Below are 23,437 nucleotides of genomic sequence, written 5' to 3'. Positions count from 1 at the left end.
TGAACAATAATAAACGTCAGTTCCACTTAAACCTCTTATTAAACTGAGAAAGATGTAACAGGGAACGTGAATGCGTAAAATTATTTCTAATTTTAAACTTTTAAAGTGCAGTAGGTTGGGGTAAAAAATATTTGATACCTCAGCCTAAACCTACCACGGAAAATTTAAAGACCAAGTGTTTCATCCATTACACAACATTGACCAAGTAAGTATACCAGTGAAATTAAAGAACGACATTATTAATTTTCAGCAATAATACACAAGATAAAAATAAATAAAAATCCTATAACCCGAGCTCTTTCGATAGATGGACCTTTATTCTTAAGAGACATATTGAAGAAAAATGGTACACTTTTCGAAAGTGCTCGGTTTAAAGGGTTTTTATTTATTTTTATCAAGACTTCTTGAACCTACGTGGTTTGCTAACATCATGAACAAATAGGAAAAAGTGAATTCACCTACCTTTACTCAGGTTCGAAAAAAAAGTATTATCAGAGCCCTCTCGTTTGCAAATATATTAATCATACATTGCGTTTAAATCCAATTTTCGTGTCTGTTTCTGTTCAGCTGATAAAATCACCAAAATTTTTGGTATGTCTTGAAACGTTACCCCCAAGTAACTGTTCACTTGATGAAGGCTTCAAAGATTGTCTCGCCCGCCATATTTATAAGTGGGCCTTTCACGAGTTGTAACTGTATGTCAGTGGACTCCTGGCTCCCAAAAGTGTTGACTATTCTTATCATACAAATTGGTCGTCTATTACTTTAGCTGTAACAGATATACAGACGTATCTTCATACGAAAAAAATGTAAGAAATGACGCAAACTTGAAATTTTTATTAGGTGACCTCTTTCCATTAAAATACTATACAATATACAAGCCATGATTTCTGTAGAAGACGTATTACGTGTTTTTCGGTGTTAGAAAATAAATATGAAACATTTAAGCAGAACCTCAGCCAAAAACTTTTTAATGTGCAGACATTCTATAAAAATGAGAAAAAGTATATAAGTTTATGGTTTTTATATGATTTTCAACACGTAAGACTGTTTCCACTTAAACGTTGCACATTTTTCAAAATAAGAACAAAATGTAGTGTTATGTACAAACTTATACACTTTGGTGCAACAGGATTCAAAGTAAAAAAAAATATAAACGTAATATTCTAAACGAATTTAAACAAAGAAGCGTATTATAGATTAGATATTCTTTATTTCTATATCCAGGCCCTGCATGGCCAGGTGGGTTAAGGCGTTCGACTAGTAATCTGAGGGTCGCGGGTTCGAATGCCGGTCGCCCTTTTAGCCGTGGGGGCGCTATAATGTGACCGTCAATCCCACTATTCGTTGGTAAAAGAGTAGCCCAAGAGTTGGCGGTGGGTAGTGATGACTAGCTGGCTTCCCTCTAGTCTAAATTAGGGACGGCTAGCACAAATAGTCCTCGAGTAGCTTTGTGCGAAATTCAAAAAACAAAAAAAAATTCTATATCCGATTAATTGATTGAAATATTTGAAATACTTTCTATAATACACAATAAGATTTAGACCGGGCCTGACATCGTGGCCAGTGTTCCGGAATGTGAATCTCATAGTCTATGGTTTATGCCCCGTTTCCATAAAAAGGGTGCTGTCTCTTTGCGTTCGTAAGTGCGTTACAACAGTGACGGTCAAATCATATTATCTATTTAGAATATCCAAAGTACTGGCTGTGGGTGCTGTTGAATAGCTATTTTATCTGTAGTTTACCATTTCAAGAATATGTACTGATAACGTAGATAGCATTTGTATAGAATTGTGTAAATTGTCGAAATAAACAACTTTTCTAGAAGTGGTTTCCACCATTCTACACTGTCTAACTTAGCCCCTTATAAAATATTAATTTTATTATTAAGTCAGACAAAAATTATGTTCACTCGAAGAATACAAACTTTGCTATTTATTTAGTCAAAAAGTGTGGTCTCTTGCAAAACAAATTTTACAAATTACCCATTCGAAAACTACAGTCCCTCGCAAAACAAATTTTACAAATTACCCATTAGAAAACTACAGTCCCTCGCAAAACAAATTTTACAAATTACCTATTAGAAAACTACAGTCCCTCGCAAAACAAATTTTTATTCTTTAGCCAGTCAAAAACTATGGTCTGTCACAAAACAAATTTTACTATTTAGTCAGTCGAAACTATGTATCTCATATGTTTGTTCAGTAAAGTTAGAGATTTTAGTTTAGTATGCACATAACTTGTGTCGAAAGCAAAGAGTGCCTTTAAGTTTGAAAATATCAACTACCGACACATTTTAAAACATAAAGACACTAAGATTTGAAAAAAAAAACTTTTATGTAAATACGTTATTTAAATATTAAAAAAAAACTAATTTATTATCTTATTTGGGAATAATAGCCAGCATATTCAGTTCCAATTATTCTGTGTAATGATGAATTCCCGACCATTCGATGGTCGGATGTTTCAGCGAGAAGACTAGGTAAGTGATTATGTTATGTGAGGATATGAAACCCTAAACAATATCTCAGCACATGAAAAACTATTGCTACTGTTTCGAAGTTCGATGTGATCTGGGTGTGATTTAACTACTACGAAAAGAAATGAGTGATTTACAGTTGGTCATGAGACTATGAGAGCTCGGTATGTCGTCAGGCTTTGGTGGTTGCTAAATGTTAATCTTTTATAGGAAGTTCATATTAATATTAACTCCTGACCAAAGAAAGCTACCTACAAAGATTAGAACTAAAAATTCAACTAAGGTCGAAAATAGCGACTTAAACATAATGTTTTCACATTCTTACTTTGATTGATTGGAATGTACAGTTTAATCAATTGAGTTTTTTATAAAAGGCAAAGCAAAGATGACTCTAGTTACTGTCACGATGATGAAATGATACAAATTTTCGAAATACTACGAAATTCCCGCATTGTATGGCCAGGATTTTGAAACCATGCTGGGTAAAGTGAAACGAACGTTTAAGTTCACAACAATGACTCTCTGAGCCATATAGTAGAAATAATAGTCATGGTATTTTCTTCTCTGCAATATGTGTAAAGTGAACTGAATGTGAATTTTCGGACGTTTAAGGTCAAGTTACTGTGAAGAGTGGACTTGTAAAGTTAAGCGAGGGCAAATATGCGGACGTTTTAAGTCAAATGACCGTGAATATATGGATGTATGGCCAAGCGCGTTAAGGCGTGCGACTCGTAATCCGAGGGTCGCGGGTTCGCATCCCGGTAGCACCAAACATGCTCGCCGCTTTCAGCGATGGGGTCGTTATAATGTGAGGGCCAATCCCACTATTCATTGGTAAAAGAGTAAAATTGGTAAAAGAGTTGGCGGTGGGTGGTGATGACTAGCTGCCTTCCCTCTAGTCTTACACTTCTAAATTAGGAACGGCTAGCGGAGATAGCCCTCGAGTAGCTTTGCGCGAAATTAAAAAAAACAAATGTCACTTCAGTGTGAATATATGAACTGTTCACACATGACTTACTTTAACGTAATATTAGAATTAGATGTTGATCAGTGTAAAATCTGAGGGAAGTTTGTCAAATTGAATTTATGGTGTTAAATTAACAGTGATGACGTAGAACATTGTTAATGTAAAATTAATCTTAGTTAACTAGGACGAGAAAAAATAGATTTTTTATTGTTAAAAACAACATTCGTACCATCTAACTTACATAGATCAAATTGTATGTTGTTGTAAAGTTTTGGTTGTGTTAAAAATTGAAAATAAATTACACTATTAAGAATTACTACAAACATTTTTGTTTTACTTTATCAGTATCTATTTTTGTGTTACTTATTTTACGCTCAATCTGAAACTGAATATTTTACGCGAAATCTTGTGTTTAACGTGAATTTATTGATATTATACCTTTTTACACACATCTTATAGCCGTCTCTAATTTAGTAGTGTAAAATCTGAGGGAAGTTAGCTATTCATTACCACTCACCGCCAACTCTTTTACCAACGAATACTGGGATTGACCGTCACTTACAACGCATCCATAGCTGAAAATGTATATTGGAAATTATGGGAATGTGAACCCGCGAATTTCAGAATACAGCTCGAGCGCTCTAACCACCTGTCCATACCGGGCCGACTATTAATTCCGATATCAGTTTAGTTATAGAGAGGTTCTCTTTACTAACTGTTTTTCGCAGATAGTCCTTGAGTAGCTTTGCACGAAATTCAAAAACAAACTACCATGAGTAATTTCTTTTGTCCTGCATGACATTACCTAACATTTCTTTTAAATAAAGAAATGACGATTAATTTATACGTAACTTATAATGTATTATGAATATTTATAACATCTCTATTTTATGCGAAACAAAGAGATAATTAATAAACTTTTGAGAACTGCTTTCCTTCTGCGCTTAAAAAAATACACAGTGAAACTGATGACGTTTATCTTAAGATTCGAAAGTAATGGTTCACAAACTAAAAGCCCTATAAGTATATGCTATTTAAAAGAACACGTCATTAGAGAAAAAGTAAATATTTGAAAGAGATAAAAATTTGGAATAAAAAATAAATCTTTAGAGTTTCAAGGAAATGAAGAAGAGAGTGAAAAAAAGATACAAAATGTTGCATCGATCTCTTTAACAACATTAAAAAATAACACATACACACACAAAGATAAGATATATCACGGTACTAATGTATAAAAAAAACGTACAAACTTATCTTGAGAGATATCTATAAGTTACCGCAAAAAGTAAGGCTTAGCTATAGCCATCTTTAATGTAAAAATGGTTGTCACAGGAAGAACAGTTAGCAACATTAAACACCTACATAGCTATTCTTAGTTGGATAGCAGAATTGACTTTCAGTTATAGAGTCCTTATATTTGAAAATACGGATCGTGTCTAGCGATACATCGCGGGCTCAAACATTTAACTTTCCAATCTGCAGATTGACACATTCTTCACCAGGACACTCACAGTCTACTTTAATGTTAAGAAATCAAGTAGTTTCAAGAAATGAGTTCTCTGAATGAAATTACAAGAAATATAAACAGTGGTTATTTTTTCGCAATAGTAAGTAAATCCGATGATTATTTGTACAGTAACATGGTGCGATTAAGGAAATATTGTAAGAAACATTTTTCTTCGGAAAGGAGATTCTACAGAATCATCTTTATCCTCTGTAATAGCAGATGAAACTATTTTGCTCTTAGAGCAAAACAAGCGACTACTTGTCTTTTGTTTCGTCTTATATGTAATATACGTGATACACTTTCAATAGACGCAATCTTAAGATGAAATATAAAATTGTCTTTTACTCATTTTTTTTTTATTATATCAGCTTTCAGCAATGTTCAAGACAAGCATCCATTAGCGACAACTTCTTCATAATGGGGGTACATGTGACGCAGTTTCTGTAGGATCAGAGAAAAAAAGATTAGACCTCTGTTTTTGTTTTTTTTCTCCATTGACTTTAGGTGATCCCTCATATGTGAGATTGGGCTTTTCAGAAAGAAATACAAACGTAATACGAAAGAAACCTTACAGTTCAATAAAGATAGTGACAGAAATCAAAGCTCAGTGAAAATGAAAAAAAAGGTCCTTTAAACTTAGGATACCCATTTTTGAAAAGATCATTAAGATGAAAGTCCTATGGATGTGTTTTAAAGAATATAAAGATAAAACTTTTCTCGCTTCTACGCTTTTAAACCCCTAAACCATAACTAGTTGTCATTAAAATACATTGACCATTAACCTTGATCTAATCTAAATTCTGTGTTCCTTAAGTGCACCGAAATTTCACGTTATCCTAACTGTAAGCTATACCCCATTCCCACAATCTATATAACAAATGTGCATCTTAAGTCATTTCTACAACCTGAACAGATATAGCAATTTTAAACTACTAAATTCTAGAGTAGAAGGCCCGGCATGGCCAGGTGGATTAAGGCGTTTGATCCGTAATCTGAGGGTCTCGGTTTCGAATCCCCGTCGCGCCAAACATGCTCGCCATTTCAGTCGTGGGGGCGTTATAATGTGACGGTCAATCCCACTATTCGTTGGTGAAAGAGTAGCCCAAGAATTCGCGGTGGGTGGTGATGACTAGCTTCATTCCCTCTAGTCTTACACTGCTAAATTAGGGACGGCTAGCACAGATAACCCTCGGGTAGCTTTGCGCGAAATTGAGAAAAAAACAAACTAGAGTTAAATTTTTGTCAACATCCTCAAACAATGTTAAAGAGAGATTATTTTTTTTGCATCTAAGGATGCACTACAGTTCACTTTCCTGTATACTCCTGCATTTACATAACAGCTTTGATTCCTACAATTTCTAAACTGTATTTGAAGTTTACCTTCTAACAGTTTCAAACTCACGTCATAATTTATCTTTCTATAAAACTTCAAAATTACATAATTTATTACTTTTCCAAAAAAGTGCCTCGCCACTTCAATATTTAAGGCTTATTGTCGAATATTTTAGAATAACCTGCTAAGGAAATACATTTATTCTTTTAATTGAAAACTATTGAAATTCTGTAGCGAGACTCTAGTTTCCATCGTAACATTTTCTTTGAACGTAAGCTTCAGAAAACAAACTGGAACAATAAGTTCACCAGAAAACGCAATTTTTGTCAACTTAATCTATCAACGAGAAAGACAAAATGTGTCAAACTAATTAATGATGTTTGATATTTTAAGCAGCATTATAACATCTTTCTACCTAACACAAAAAACACAAGACGTTCACCTGTTCATCATGGAGTATGTAAAATGTAACAACTGAGAATCGCCTGTTCGAATCCCCGTCGCGCCAAACATGCTCGCCCTTTCAGCCGTGGGGGCGTTATAATGTTATGGTCAATCCAACTATTCGTTGGTAAGAGAGTAGCCTAAAAGTTGGCGGTGGGTGGTGATGACTAGCTGCCTTCCCTTTAGTCTTACACTGCAAAATTAGGGATAGCCTTTGAGTAGCTTTGTGCGAAAATTAAAAAAAAATTAACGAACTTGATTACATTCATGTTGATTTTAACCTTTATTTACTGTTTCTGTTAAATTGCCTTTCAAACAAATAATTAATAATTTCTGACAACGATTTTTATCACGTGGGAGTTTCCATCGCTTACAAGATTGTTTTTAAACGGCAACAATGCTATTGCAAAGGCATGTTTTCGATAGATATGAATCTTATAATCACGTTGCTTCCTGAACACGTTTGCTCCAAAGCCTATTTTGCCGATACTTTCCAAGGTCCATAAAAGAAATGTTGTCCTGATGTCCCACTTTCAAATAGCCCTTTAAAAAGGAAATAGAGCACGACTTACGGTGGGTTGTGTGGGTCCTACTGGAAGACTATCATGGCCCGCCTATGGGTCATGTAGAAGCCAAATATCTGTTGTTTGATTGCTGAGCATGAAACAGGTATAGCAACGTAAACTTGTGGCTTGAAAAGATATACAAGTAAATCAACTATGACATGAAATATTTCAAAGAGTATATTTTGATGATGGCTGAAGATAGATAAATGTATATCATATGATAAAAATATGCTGGGATGACTTACTGGGATAAAATATTAATAACTAAAATTATTTAATTAATGCAAACGTAATTGTGGTATTTGAAAAGTTAATGTACAACAGCTCATGTGCCTAAAGCCGAAGGTTTCTAAAATAGGTTACGTTGAAAATCTGATTTCACAACAAACTGATAAATATTTAATACTTTGTACTTTGTTAGCTTGATACAGGACTGTAGTAACGTAAGTGCATTTACAGTGCAAGTCTGAGTGTATTGCACCATCCGAAGATGTGAAAGCTTATGGGTTTGCAGTTTTGCTAAAAGTTGCGAAAGTTTGTGCGTCTCACTGCGCTGTACTGTACCATCAGAAGTTGTAAAACCTCATCGGGCTGATTGTGTTACCCACTACAAGAAGCAGAGCGTATATTTTTTGTTGACTGTATTACACCACTAGAAGTAGGGATACCCGTTACGATTAACTTTGTTACATCACCAGATTTAGTTTAAACCTATTGAGTTGAATTTCACATCGTCAGAAGTTGTAGCTGCACTCAAATCACGTTTCCTAGAAATGTCAAGCAACATGGCTGATAAGGCGAAAACTGAGGAAAAATACAAGGAAGCGAATTTAAAGCGCTTTACAACAGCTGTTTTCAAACATCTTTACTGGATTGTTGAACAAAGTTACGTTATATAATCAATATAATGTTTAATCGTATCTCCTAATTTACATGTTCGTTCTTATTAAGCTTTCGTTTATTAAACATCTTGATTAAAACCAGAACTGTTATTCTTGCAGATCTAGACTTTCTCTGTACACAACATCTCCAAGTTATTCAACCAACAAAATAACAAACAGCAACAAAAATGTTTTCTAACAGAACGTTTAATAAAACACATTTGTCTTTCGCTTGGCTGATTTTACAATAATCATTAAAAAACTTTATGGCTACGCAGTTCACTCAAGTGAAACATTGCGCGATGAAGCAGATAAGTTGTACAACTGCACTAACCGTTTCACACTGGGATTATGTCAAGCTTTTTAGTAAATTCATTTTCTCCTTTTCTTTGTTTATGGAAATTAAAACTTGTTTGGTTAAAAGTTCTTTACGGCCCGGCATGGCCAAGCGTGTTAAGGCGTGCGACTTGTAATTGGGAGTCGTGGGTTCGCATCCCCGTCGCACCAAATATGCTCACCTTTTCAGTCGTGGGGGCGTTCCAATGTGACGATCAATCCCACTATTCGTTGGTAAAAAAGTAGCCCAAGAGTTGGCGGTGGGTAGTGATGACTAGTTGCCTTCCCTCTAGTCTTACACTACTAAATTAGGGACGGCTAGCACAGCTGGCCCTCGAGTAGCTTTGTGCGAAATTTCAAAAACAAACAAAAATTCTTTATTTTTGAACATGTTGTATGATAACCTCGTTGAAAATTACGAAGGGTGTGTTCAGAAAGGAATAATAAATACATGTTAACAGTAAAATAAAACAAATGAAATATACTCTTTAAAAAAAGAAACGCAAAAGGCAAAATATGAGACAAATTGTTAACGTTTCTTCCGGGTAGTTCTGTATGACACGTGTGAAACTTTGCACATTCACTGCTGAACATCCAAAGTCTGCAAAGGCGAAGTCCACGCTCACTAGGTGAAGTTTAACGTCACTCAACGTCAATAATGAGTATGGCCCCCGTGAGCATCAATAACGACTTGGCATCTCCTGTCGCACCAAACAATGAAAATGGCTTATTTTGGTCCAATAGTTTGATCAACAGTGTCCAACACGGTCGCCATATGTGACCTGTGGAATGGCTGTCCACTCAGCCTGCAAAACTGCTGCAAGCTGAGGTAGAGTCTGCGGTTGAGGTTGTCGCCGTCGCAGACGTCGGTCCAACTCGTCCCAAAGATGTTCGATGGGGTTTAAATCTGGTGATCTGGAGGGCCAGGGAAGAACGTTGATGTTGTGGTGTCTCAAAAAGACAGTGGTGAGTCGAGCTGTGTGAGGACGGGCGTAGTCATGTTGAAAAACGTCGTTGACGTTCACCATGATGGGTTGCACATGGGGCCTAAGAATCTCGTCGACGTATCGTTGAGCCGTAAGATTCCCTCGAATGTGCAAAAGGTCTGTTCTGGCATTGTAGGCGATGGCAGCCCACATCATAACGCTGCCACCACCAAATCTGTCAACATCCTGCACACTGTTTGCTGCAAAACGTTCACCTCGGCGACGGTAAACACGGGTCCTTCCATCCTGCCTACGAAGCATAAAACGTAATTCATCGCAGAACCAACCATGCCTCCATCGTCGATGAGGCCATACCCAATGTGCTCGAGTCCACTGCAGCCGTGCTTGAAGATGTTGCTGGGTGAGGATGACGCCTCTGACTGTACGTTGAGGTCGGATTCCTGCATCTCGTAGACGGTTGCGTACGGTATGATCGGAAATCCTACGCAGCCCTGGTATGGTTGAGACAGTAGACGTCGCAGTGGTGGTCCTATCCCGAAGGTGATGTAACCGGATGTTGCGATCTTGTGCGGGCGTGGTCACACGAGGTCTGCCAGATCGTGGACGGTCACGAGTTGATCCATGTTGTTGGTGACGATTCCATAGCCTTGTGATGATGCTTGGGTGGACATTCACAGCTCTGGCAACATCTGATCGAGATTCGCCTGCTTCCAATCGACCAATGGCGTTGTTGCGTTGTGCTTCAGTCAGTCTTGGCGTAACTGTATTGCGTGTCGGTGGCTTAACACTGAGCTATGGAAACCGAGAACCCGTCACTTTTATAGGGATTTTGCACATGTTGCACTTACAGAACATGCAGATCTCTCAAACAAATTTATTGGACACGCATGCGTTTTGGCAAAAAATCCGATGTTTTCCTCCGTTTTCAAAGTGCACAACTTTTATTGTCATTTTGGTCTGACAATCAGTGCCTTAACACGTGTAATATCACATACTCTGAACTTGTAACATTATTACATATATTTCTCTTTAAAATAACAAAAACATCCCTTTTGGGTTTCTTGTTTTGAAGAGTATATTTATTGACCACAGATAATTAATTCACCAAACATTTATTTTTTATTCAGGCGCGAATAGCCAGTGGACGATTTTTATTTTTTATCTTTATTAACGTACAAGTGTTTGAAGATGAAATGGAAGTTTGAGTTTTATTATAATTTTTGACACATTCTAAGCCCTCTGTATGATGTACAGACTAAAAACGAGCTTTAACTTCAGTTATCTTAACTGATCTTCACTTCTTATGGTATATTGCTTAATTATACCACAAGAGAGTGTAAGTACAGCATTCTGTTTTACGTATACGTCCTCAGATGTATCAAATATTATATTGCGGATTTCAAATCAGCGTTGTGAATTAATAGTATATGAGTTTCGGTATGTGCCTACTACAAGTCGCTGTGAGGGTATTCCGTTCAGTAGCAGAACTAGTCAGCTTACATGAACCGTGATGACAGCCAAAATTCCACCTGTAATGAATTTATATACTGTATGAAAATGTTAACGTTAAAGTAATAGCTTGCACTTTTGAGTCAGCAAAGCTCTCGTGCGTGAGATGCTACAATGCTAGCTGATTTTTTTGCCGGCTTGATGAACTTTGATTAAGTTCTACAAACGAACAAGAAATAGTTCTCATGAAATAAGATGTTAATGGTGATTACACTCTCTCTCCCAGTGATAATTTATTTACCGTAATCACGAGGGAGTGAACAGAATATGATTAAACTTATTTTCCCAAGGGTTGCACGTAGCTATCATTCAGCTTGCACGTGAGGAATTTAAGATACTTTCTGAACTAGTGTCAGTTTCCTTGGCTTCACTACTTTGTTATGAAATGTACGAAAATAAGTGTTAATTGTGATCTAGTCTTAAATATTTTAGTCAATTATACGAAACTATTTTCTTAATCTTCTGAATTTCGAACATAGTTTAGAAAATTGTTTGTTGAGCACTGATATCTTTAATTTAAATTTTCTATATATTTTAATTATCGTAATTAATTTCATTTTTACTACTTCATCGTATTTATTTCTTAAATTTTTCATTACAAAATACATGTTTGATTTTAAAAAAGCAAGAATAAGAGACGCTTTAGACTACAAATGCACCAGATTATAAAAGTTTACTTAACTTTAAAAGGGTGAATAGATTTTAGTCAAGTGTATATGTTTCTTCTAAGATTGTAGTTAGGAATTAACACGTTAAAATAATACGTCATGTTTACCTGGAGAGCATGACCTAATTGGGACACGTTTAGCTAGATCTCTGTGACTAAAGCAATCAGTTTCACTCAAAGTTTTGTTAATTGCTAATGGTTACATTCAAGAAATAATCAATCTTTAGCAATAGCTGAAATGAAATGTAATAAATACCTGCATGTACCTTATTACAGCCCTCTGTAAATAACTTGTAAATATAACATTCTTTACTAGTCTTGAATATTGTGCCAAATAGTCAGTTAGGGTAAATCTTTTCTAGGTCTCAAGATTATATCAAATTTGGAATTGGTGTCATTCTTTACCAGGCCTGAATATTATGTTGAATTAGAAGTTGGTGTCATTATCTATCAGGCCTGAACAGTATGTGAAATTGAAAATTAACATCATTATTTACCAATCCTTAATAGTATATCAAGTAAGGAGTTGGTGTTATTCTTTACCCTGTCTGAAAAGTATGTTAAATGAACAGTCGGTGTCATTCTGTACCAGGCCTGAAATAAGGAGTTGATTTTATTCTTTACCAGGCCTTAACATGACATCAAATAGGAAGTTGGTGTCATTCTTTACCAGGCTTTAACATTATATCAAATAAGGAGTTAGTGTAATTTTTCTCAAGTCTGCACATTACGTCAAATAAAATGTTGGTTTCATCCTTTACCATTCCTTAACAATATGTTAGATAATCAGTTGGTTTCATTCTTTACCAGGCCTTAACATTATATTAAATAGAAAGTTGGTGTCATTCTTTCCTACGTTAAAATATTACGTCAAGTAAAATGTCGGTTTGATTTTTTACCACACCTTAACAATATGTCAAATAATGAGATTGTTTCATTCTTTACCAGGCGTAAGAATTATAACGCCTCTTTATAGGCCTATATCAAACTACTATAGTTTTAGTAGTTTAGCCTACTAAACTATTACAATATCAACTCCTTATATTATCCAATTGAATAGCTTACAAGATTATGTTATAATATTTAATATTGTCCAATCGTATTACTGCACAAAATTGTGTGACTGTAGTAGCATATCATATGATGCAACTCATTAACGTTCACGAGAAATGAACTGCGTTATCACAAAAGTTTGGACAGAAATATTGACATACAATATACTTTAATACTGTAAGCACAAAACATTTTACAGATATTTGCAGTTATACAAATAAATGACGTTAAAGAATTTGCAATATACTTTCTCTCATCCAATCATAGGTTTAACGTAATTATTTAGGCCTTTTAGAGATGAATTCATTAAGGTGCTTAATTACTTAAAAACCCCAACATGACATTCCAGTGTAAGATATTCATTACCTCTAGCATGGTACCATCCTGAGGTTTGAACTAAGATGTTTATATATATATATATTTTTTAAATAACAAGAGGAGTCCGCTATAGTAATCTAGCCTGGCGGGTTCAGCTGGCGCCAGTTGGTTCCAGCGATTTATTTGGTTTCAGTCAAGTTAACGGACCCAGGGAGTAGTGTGTATAGGGAGACAACGTGAAAGGATCTGGAAAAACCGCAGTAATATTGTTTAACTCTTGTTTGTTTTGGTAAATTCCTCACATTCATCATTGTTGTTTCTTTTGCTTAACTTTTGTGTAAGTTTTTGACAAACGGAGATTTGTTAAAAATACTTTTTTGTTAGTTATCATTTATTTCGTTCACATCTAATGTATTTTTACGTTAATTTGTATATATATATGTTGGAGAGTGCTTTTCTGTTAATACATCTGTACGTTTGAATTTTTCAGTGTTTGAAAATTACTTTCGTTCACATACCTATATATCTGAACAACGAAAAGCTGTTTTTGTAAATACATCTCTACGTTATCTTACCTTCAGTATTGAAATGTTTATTTGGATAAATAATCTTGTCTAGTAATTATTAACAAATAAAATAATCTAGAGTTAAAGAGAAGAAGGATAAACTGACACTAATAGATAGATTGCTTGATATAAAGATAGATAAACAAAGAGCAAGTTTGACAAATATGTAGATATGTGTGTATTAAAGAGTATTATAAACCATCGAAATAATGAATTAACCCTGAATTACATTACCATATCGTTGACAAAACGTCTTATATAAATAAAAATTATATAATTTAAAATTAGAGAAACTCATGCACGAAATTTTTCTACTTTCTATTTGTTATTGTGGTTGTTTGGCGCATAAGACGCCAAACAACTAGTCTATTTGCGCCGGCCCGGCATGACCAAGCGTGTTAAAGCGTTCGACTCGTAATCCAAGGGTCATGGGTTCGATTCCCGGTCGCACAAAACATGTTCGCCCTCCCAACCGTGGGGGTGTTATAATGTGACGGTCAATCCCACTATTCGTTGGTAAAAGAGTAGCCCAATAGTTGGCGTTGGGTGGTGATGACTAGCTGTCTTTTTTCTAGTCTTACACTGCTAAATTAGGGATGGCTAGAGCAAATAGCCCTCGAGTAGCTTTGCGCGAAATTCAAAAAACAAACTATTTGCCCCAAAAAACCGGTAGAAATAAAACAAAGTTATTATAAAGTGTAAAAGAAAATTAAGCTAAAACAAAATTAAAAAGCTAAAAATATAAGCGAGGTGGACATCGTCCAACGTCAGGGATAAACATATGGTAAAAACATATCCAAAATTATGCTCTCACTCCCGGTTGCAACGACGGCTCGACACTAACACGTGGGCTATTGTGTCTTAAGTGTCACAATGGCCACACATTGGCCATAAAAGAAAATGATGAGTTAATAATCTCTGACCAAGGCATAGCCTTACCAGGACAACTTCCTCCTTCCGATCTTTACGGAAACCGGCCAAAGAACAATAGAGGGTTTGATCTGGAAAAGTTTGTTATCACGTTGCTCACTCCAACTCGACTGCCAACTGGCGCAAAGACCTAGCCTTGAATACAAGACCGTAATCCATAATGAGACAGGCACGGCAGTGGTAGCATCAGAAATGATGGACTTAGCTGCAGTGTCAACGAACTCGTTCCAACGAATACCAACGTGGCCTGGTATACAGAAAAAAAAACTAGATAGAAGAGGGAGATAAAGAGAAATGGCCGGTTTTGAATATTGACGAGAAAAGGGTGAGAACTAACGTGGAGCAATTCGTGCTAAGCAAGTTGGTATAAATATTACAATTCTTGTATTGCTTAGCGTTTGTGCGATTCAGAGCAAGTGAAATGGCTTACAATTCAGCAGCAAACACAGAAACTGTTGAGGGGATCCTGTGTTCAACAACTGAATTACAACAAACCATGACAGAGTCCACAGAATCACCTGATTACAAGCCACCTGTATAGATGGGAATGGAAGGATGGTTCAAAAGATGTTCACCTTCTTCAGATGGCTCAAAGGAAGCCCACATTTGAAGATGGTAATAAATCATGGTAGAATGGGGTGATCACTGTAAACTGCAAGGTCATCCAGGGAAAAATCCAATTCAGCCAGCTGTGCCTGGATATGAAGGCTAAAAGAAACAATGGTAGACCATTTGTTCTGAAAATGAAAAAGCATAGCCCACTGAGGAAGGAATACACAAACCCAGATGAGATGATGTGGTAAGGATCGAAACTTTGAAGCATAGAGCAAAGGAAGTTACAAGTGGTGGAAGTGTAGAGGAGGTTCGTGACACTTGGTGCACAAACTCTGCACTGGAAAAGTGTAGAGAGACTCTGTGCAGTGCCAAAGCCCCAGATGGTGAATGGGGTCAATATCTTCGAGACCAAGGTCATGCCAGAACCATATATCAGAGACTCGTAGTCCAAGTTCGATCAAATGAGGATACAATAGATTTTTAGAATAGAACATCAATCCACCCTCCAAGAGATGGAAGAGGTGACACAGATAAGCCCCAAGATATTTGCCTCAAGGACCAAGGGAAAAACAACATCACCAAGACAGAAATCGGTATGAAGGTGAACACTCCATTAGTGGCAAAAGTGCATGAAAATAGTTCTAGAGAGAAAACATGAAAACCATTTGCTTTGGTCCACTTCAATGAAACGATTGAGGACAGTCTGAAGCTGTCATTCAATAAATTTTATGCTCGACGACTGACGTGAGATATGGAAGATAGAGCCTCTTTGCAGTGGTAGGAGGAAGTTGTGCAGTAATAGTATTAATCTTCATACTTTTTTGGCCCAAAGAAAATTGCTTAAAGGTGACTGTATTGAGATTTTACAAAAAGTTTCCTGTAAGAAAAAGCACACAAGATGATAAGAATCAATGAATCCGTAATGTCATCCTTATATGAACAGAAACCTTGACAGTTTCATTTTGTCAAAGTGGCCATTCTTACTTAGATGGAAGAGAAATGGGAGGAGAACCCTTCTGTTTTCGAACACGTTATTTGTCTTTATTAGAAGGAGATCTATCGACCTACATGGGATCTATCTTGGTACCAGTAGGCAGGTCTCTGTTCGAGGACGAAGACCCCAGCCACTGAGGGTGTGAACAAATAATCGTTCTGTATCTCGGGGCTGAAGAAAGAAATGGACTCAAGCAGATGCCAGAAGCTGGAGCCAAAAGAAATGGATTCGGGAGGAATGATGGGGACAGAGATTGGCATTGACTCGTTAACTCTTTTAGACATGGTTGACCAAACACTTTTCAGGTGCTTTGAGAACGACTCTGTCAGAGGCACTAAGAGATTTGTCTGCACTCTCACTGTAGCAGTGGAATAGAGTACAGCAGAACATATCTGAGATGGAGTGGAAGACAACAGCTTCCAAGCCTCTGGGAAGGAGATATTGTTCATGGTCTTTTAATTTTATTACCTCTTTCTCCTTCACCCACTTAGGGCAAGAACGAAAATATGAGGGGTATGAACTGCTACAGTTAATACGGTGTTGTTCCAGTTTGTACTCGTAGGTGTCATGATCATTGCTACATCAACGAGCATATGTCAAAGAACAACGAAATGGTGTATTTGAGTGACTGATCCGTTGACACTAGAAACATTTGAGAGGGTTGGGAATATATGGCCATACCTTACAATTCAAGTAACCTGCCTTTATAGTGCGAGGTTGACGTAGCGATGTAAACATCAAAATAATAACGTTGGTGGGCAGCATTATTACGTTCTTACGAGTGGAGATACGGCGCACAGCAGAAACGCCTTGGTTGGAGATACTAGCTATGATCTCCAATACGGGAATGTTCTTTAAATCTTTCTCAAATATAACTTCTCTTGAGGAATTTAAAGTAGAAGAGGGAGTAACCTTAATGGGTATATCATCCATGGCCTTCGATTTCAAGAGGAGTTTGGTGTTCTTTGATAGATTGTTTAGGCAGAGTGTTCATGATGAAGCTTTGTAGAATGGGCGACAACTGCCTGTTGTGGAGACACGAGTGTAGACCAAGTTTCAGGAGTTTGGTGTGCTGAGGTGTAGATGTTTCCACCAAAATATCTCCAGAGTGCAACTTCCTTACTAACTAGGGGGAGCCAGTAAACTCTTCTAATCCATTTTGAATGAAAAAGAGAGACTTCTATTCTAAGGATTTCTCAGACAATGAATGCATAATCAGAAACTGAGGTGTTGAGTTCGACTGTGATGATGATTGTGTAACAGAGTCGTCCATACGTGGTTGTTTATCAAATATCTATTTTTTTACCAATTTTTCAGTTTTATTGTTTTTCATGGATGAATGTATCCATAATCAATGTAATACATTTTCCCACTGCTATCTCCACTCACCATGGAGTTATATGAGGAAATACACTGAACACTGTATCCAAATAACAAGCATCAGACACAATGTCCATAACATCCATTGAAAATGTCCAACATTGTTACTCTGTTGATCCTGGCTCAAGTGGACCAGCCAGTTGACCCTGAGGGGACACCCAAGGACGCTCGTCTATAGGAATGCAATGCCAAAGTTGTATATTAGAGATGGTTCCCTCAACCACCAGGATCCTCTCCTCCCATTCAAGGGTCGCCACGCACAACAACCCTGGATCTAGATTCTCTTACTAAATACGTCGATCGTTCAAAGTATCTTTTGCACAGGAGGTATTTGATAGGTGTCATCTGTAACGGAATAGGTTTAACCTCCCAGTCACTGAGACGCCTCGCACGGCTATCAGATTCGTTCATAAGTTTAATGACCTGATCTCCTACGTGAGTAGTCCAAACAGATCAATTTACTTTCTTAATGGCCCAGTCATGGCCAGGTGGTTAGGACACTCGACTCGTAATCATAGGGTCGCGGGTTCGAAACCCCGTTGTACCAAACATGTTCCCCCTTTCAGCTATAGGGGCGTTATAATATTACGATCAATCCCACTATTTGTTGGTAAAAGAGTAGTTCGAGAATTGGCGGTGGGTGGTGATGACTAGCTGGTCTTACTGTGCTAAATTAGGGACGGCTAGCGCAGGTAATTCTCGTGTGGCTTTGCGCGAAATACAAAATTAAACAATGAAAGAAAGTGCCTCAATTATTTGAAATACATAGCACTGCCTTTGTGTTTTATAGACTTTGTGCTATCAAATACAAATTACCACAACAACACCCTTCGAAGTAGATTTCAATACGTGGAGAGAGGATCTCCTAGAAAACAGTCCGTGCTTTCAGTTTACTTTCTCTGGGATGTGAACATCCACCCACATGTTTTAAAACCCAACAGTGTATGGTACGCTAAGTGTCTATAAACAAATAAAGAAATTCACATACATAAACTTACCACATATATTTTGCTGTCTGAGATGGGGCTTTCAGGAACTGATGAAACAATTCGTGAACCTAAACTTTCTTTGTTATCATTTTTCACTATTATATGAAGCAATAAAGTTATTTTAAATACCTTTCCCTTCGCAATGCAGAATACTATTTACATCCACCCTCTTTAACGTATGGTGAAAATGCTCATAGTTTCCTACTCTTAATTTCTTTTATACGTAGTTTAATGAAGTGCAAAAGCTTTCCACATACGCATTTTGCTTTTTTAATTATATACACTGAAAAAAACAACAATTTTCTACAGAATGAAAGGTCTAATCGTACAAATAACAAATCGCTTGTCAGTCTATATTTACTTGATTATATGGTCTCTAATTACACGTAAGTCACACAAAAAAATTAAACAAAAAGTTCTATTAGTATTGTAATTAATTTTTCTAACTACTTCTGGGTTTTTGCATCTACTTTACGTAGGAAATGAGTAATTTTAGCCATATTTTTGATTTCGGTTTATTTTATACACTGAATGTCGCAGTAGATAAAAATATAAACTTACGCCATACAGCGATGTTATTCCTGGACCTCATCGAAAGTGAATAGCACCTAAAAATATGTAATTTAACGTTTAATGATATGTTTATGAGTTTTGCTAACACTACAGGTACCTGTATTGAACGATTTTCTTTAAAAAACACATTAAATTTATTCTTTGTGCTGGTAATAACGGCTTGTTATTTATTTTGATAAACAAAAACGTACACGTGAACGTGTAAGACTTCTGAATAAAATATCTGACTGATGTACGATTTGAACAGATGTTACATTTTATTTTGTACAACAAACTACATATGGTGTTTCTTAAGTCGCCCATTTATATTGAATTATATCAAGAAAAGCATTGCTAACAAGAAGTTTAAGCCAATAATGGAGCTTTTGACACGGGCTACATAAATACTGTTTTTGCAACATTTACTAGTAATTTTTGTTAAATTCAAAACTATAAATTGCAATTAAACATAACTAAAGTATATTGAAAACACTGATGAAACAATTCGTGAATATAAACTTTCTTTGTTATTATTTTTCATTATTATATCGAAGCAATAAAGTTATTTTCACAGTAATAGTCCCCAACTAGTGTTGAAACTGTAAGGACACGAGAAAGTTCTATTGAAATTCACCTAAAACTAGATAGTGCTTCTAGTCTACTTTTAGCACTATAAGTGGGAGTGTGTGAGTGTTTTCTTATAGCAAAGCCACATTGGGCTATTTGCTGAGTCCACCAAGGAGAATCGAAACCATGATTTTAGCGTTGTAAATCCGTAGACTTACCGCTGTACAAATGGGGGACGGGTATAAGCGACACTAGAATGAACAATTGAAATTTACTCTAACATTTTAAAATATTTATTATTTTATTTTAGTTGCTTGTTAGGCTTATAGTTTCACAAATGGCTAGTATTTTTAGACTAATCTTAAATCTATAACCATTTATGTTAGATGGTCGCTTGATTGACGTCATACATTTGCTTTGAGCGTCTTTCAATTATATGCAAACTTGAATAATTAATTAGTGCTTTTTACCTCACTTTTCTTCAAACCTTTTAATTAAAACACTGAGCAAAGGACTTTACATCACATCTTACAAACTAAGTAATTTCTCATTATGCTACTGCATATTTAAATAATAATTATAAATTAGGTAACTAATAATTATTTTGTTAGAGAAAACTACGATGGTTCTGAGAAAGTTGAATGCAGGTACAGAATGTCAGTAAGTTATAACTTATTTGTTTTCGAATATCAACAAACTGTCAAATTAGTAATGGAATACAAAGCGTATTACAAATAGCTTAAAGTTAATAAACATTATCTTATTAGCACAGAATACTTAGATATGGAGTATTTACCGTAAATGTAATTATAATTATTATTAGTATCTTTATTCAGGGTAAGTTTTTCCCATATAAATACACGAAACATTGAGACCCTGAAGTGACATTACATATTGATTAACAAGCTCGAACTTTAATGTTATGTGCAGCGATGGTTTTAATCACTTTTCCATAATAGTTTCTCATTGTGTTAGCACTGAATTAAATACATGTAATAGTAATAGAGATCTTAATTTCGTATAGAAATATCAGTTTCGTTAACTGGGTGATCGAAAAAAAGCTAAATATGTGTAGTCCATCAAGCTATTGTGCATCATGAGCAACAATTAAATCTTAATGATACCCTATTATATTTAATTGCATGAGAAATAACGTTCATTATAACTTGTCTCATAACTTTATGATTGATATAAGTGATTAAACCAAAAAGAAAATATATATATATATATATATGTGAACATTGTTTGATACATATATATATATATATACTCTTTTTTTTTATTTAATTTTCGTAAGAAATGTAAACTTTCCAAAATAAAATTAGTTTATGGCATAAAGAATTTGATCGCATATTACACAAACCAATCGACCTACTTGAGACTACCGCTATCACTATTAGTATTACAATAATCAATCTTGTGATCTTTCAAGAACGACTTGGGGATCCTGATACATCCATATCAATCTTGTTCTTGCTATGCTGACCCGCAGTTTACAGTCGGTACTATCTAATAACGTCAAAGTTTGAAGTAATAGGAACCTGTTTTTTGTTGTTGTTTTTTTCCAAATAATTTTGAACTGAAAAGTATTTTTATCGGCTTAATAGCACATCGAAATTAATATCTTATATATATTTAGGTGACCAAACTTTAATAATAAATGTAACTATGTGCAACTTACTTTTATTTCTTTAATTTTATTATTATTTTTACTTTCTGTCGGTTTAGGTATTGAATATCAAGCCTATAAATAAGTTAGCAAGTATAAATAAATAAGTAGAAAAATATGAAAGTTATAAAATAAAGAAATTAATCTTTTAGAGAAAAATCACCTTTAACTCAGTGTGATGATAAATTAAAAGTATTTCTGTTCTAAAAAACTAATTTCTTTAGTATACGTCAAACATAACTAGCTTGAATTACTGAGGCAAAAGGACAATAATGCTAAATATGCTTTCACAGGTACAATTATCACGTATTTGAACAAAGTACACCCATGTTCTTGTTATTTAATACACTGCGAGTCATTGTTCAGGTTGAGTGGGTTTCAAATTTGGTTTCCTGACTATAGGTCATTATAGATACACATATAATTGTGTGTGTGAAACTTGAACCAGTGTTACCTGATGACTAACCGACTTGGAACGTCGTTGAAATTACTCGTGATTGTAAATAAAGATGGAAAGTTGATAATTTAATTTTGCTTACTGTGTAATAATTAATATATTGATAAATACGTCTATGAAGTAGTTGTATTTCTACTTTGTTTTGTGGGGAGTTTATGCATTGAAGCAACGCAGTATTCTGAACCAAGCAACATATCGTCTTTCCCAATAAGACCTCTATATGTTTTCTACAGTTTCAAAGTAATTTGTTTAGATGTCATGTTAACGTGTACATTGATAGTGTTTTAAATTATGTTAACATTTAGTGCTGTTATTTCATAACAACATTAACATTTTCAATGTCAGTTTAAAACTACTGTTAAATATGTTACTATAAAATAAAAATGAAAACTAAACATTTAATATTTTTAATCATATTTTAATTAAAATTATTTTTCAGAATAGCCGTTATAAAATTATTTATATGAACATAAAACTAATGTGACATTTCTTGAATTGTTTCTTGAAAACGTATCTTCCACTGTTTAAATTGTTATAAAAAACTTTAATGGACCAGCATTCTAGTTATACAGGCCCGACGTTGTGGTTAAGGCGCTCGACTCTTAATCCGAGGGTCGCGTGTTCGAATCCCCGTCACACCAAACACGCTCGCTCTTTCAGCCGTGTGGGTGTTATAAAGTTACGGTCAATCCCACTATTCGTTAGTAAAAGAGTAGCCCAAGAGTTGGCATTTGGTGGTGATGACTAGCTGCTTTCCCTCTAGACTTATACCGCTAAATTAGGGACGGCTAGCGCAGATAGCCCTCGTGTAGCTTTGCGCGAAATTCAAAACAAACAAACCAAACCTAGTTATATAAAAGAAAGTTTTAAGTTTGTGTAATAAAGATGTCGTGTTTGATTTATCATAAAAATATATGTTTAATAAAATAAATTGCATAAAAAAGACGCACAGTGAAAGTTAGAACATTAAAATCTATGCATTTTAGGTGCAAACAATTTAAAATGTTGCACAAAATATTTTATAACTTCTTTTTCAAGCTTATAATTGTGAAATAGATAAAGATAGCAAAAATAAAAAGACTCAGTAAAAATAAGAGTGTTTTATTTTATCTTTAACAACTAATCCACAATTTACAAGGGATTCAGATCTGTTCCAGTCAGTTCTGAAATGAGATAGTTTAGCGTCGTCACCTATGAAACACTTGCAGTACAGTTTCAAGTAATGTGGCACTTCTACCAGTATGTTGAGAAGCATCTTTGGTGCTAAGAATGTTAAAATGTAGCGAGCGTGTTTAAAAAGCCGTTCAGTTTATACTCACAGCTCTTAGCTATATTCTTCATTACAAAAACCTAACAGGTCAGATAGTGTGAAATTTGGTTCTAAGAAAGATACTGTAACTTATATGGACACAATGCGTTACAGAATGTACTAAGAGTATAACAATGTTTATATGTGAAGAAGTAGCTATACAACCATAATTTGTACAGAATGCATTGCAACATCAGAATTAGTCTTTGCATTTGTCGTTTTTTTGAGAACTTGCACGTAATAAATCAGTGTTTCACCAGTAATCTTATGACTAACATGCTGAACTCTCTAAAGTAACAACATTAAATCTGTTTCATCAGTGATCTCATGAGTAACAATAATAAAGCTATGTTTCACCAGTGATCTTATGACTAAATCCAGAACTTTCTAAAGTAGCAACAATATATGTAGTCTTATTTTCACAGTAATATCATCTGTGTAGTATTTTCCAAGAAATTTATG

This window comes from Tachypleus tridentatus, chromosome 12 (genome assembly GCF_004210375.1).
Source record: "Tachypleus tridentatus isolate NWPU-2018 chromosome 12, ASM421037v1, whole genome shotgun sequence".
NCBI lineage: Eukaryota > Metazoa > Arthropoda > Merostomata > Xiphosura > Limulidae > Tachypleus > Tachypleus tridentatus.
The sequence above is the reverse complement of the archived record's forward strand: the minus strand, read 5'-3'. Positions refer to the sequence as shown.